This window comes from Arachis ipaensis, chromosome B04 (assembly GCF_000816755.2).
Source record: "Arachis ipaensis cultivar K30076 chromosome B04, Araip1.1, whole genome shotgun sequence".
NCBI lineage: Eukaryota > Viridiplantae > Streptophyta > Magnoliopsida > Fabales > Fabaceae > Arachis > Arachis ipaensis.
This window is the reverse complement of record NC_029788.2, coordinates 2,641,150-2,641,516: the sequence shown is the minus strand read 5'-3', so window position 1 is coordinate 2,641,516 and position 367 is coordinate 2,641,150.

The window sequence follows — 367 nt, the reverse complement described above, 5'->3', positions numbered from 1 at the left end:
TGGAGTGGTAAGAACTAACTTGGCTAATTCATGACCAATTATATTCTTATTTCTTTTAAGATTTAATTATTCTGTTGGTCTCTATAATTTCGTAAAATTTTTAATTAAGTCTCTATATTTTTTTTCTTTTTAATTGGGTCTCTGCACCAAATTTTTTTTTCACTTAAGTCCCTCTTAGTAGTAATTGACTTAATTTTATAGGGACGTACAGAGACCTAAATAAAAAGAAAAAAAGTGTAGGGACCAATTAAAAAAAAAAAGTATAGGAAACTAATTGAAAATTTTGCGAAACTATAAAGACTAACAGAGTAATTAAACCTTCTTTTAACATGGCCAAATGAAATGCTTCTAAAATACTCACTTAAAG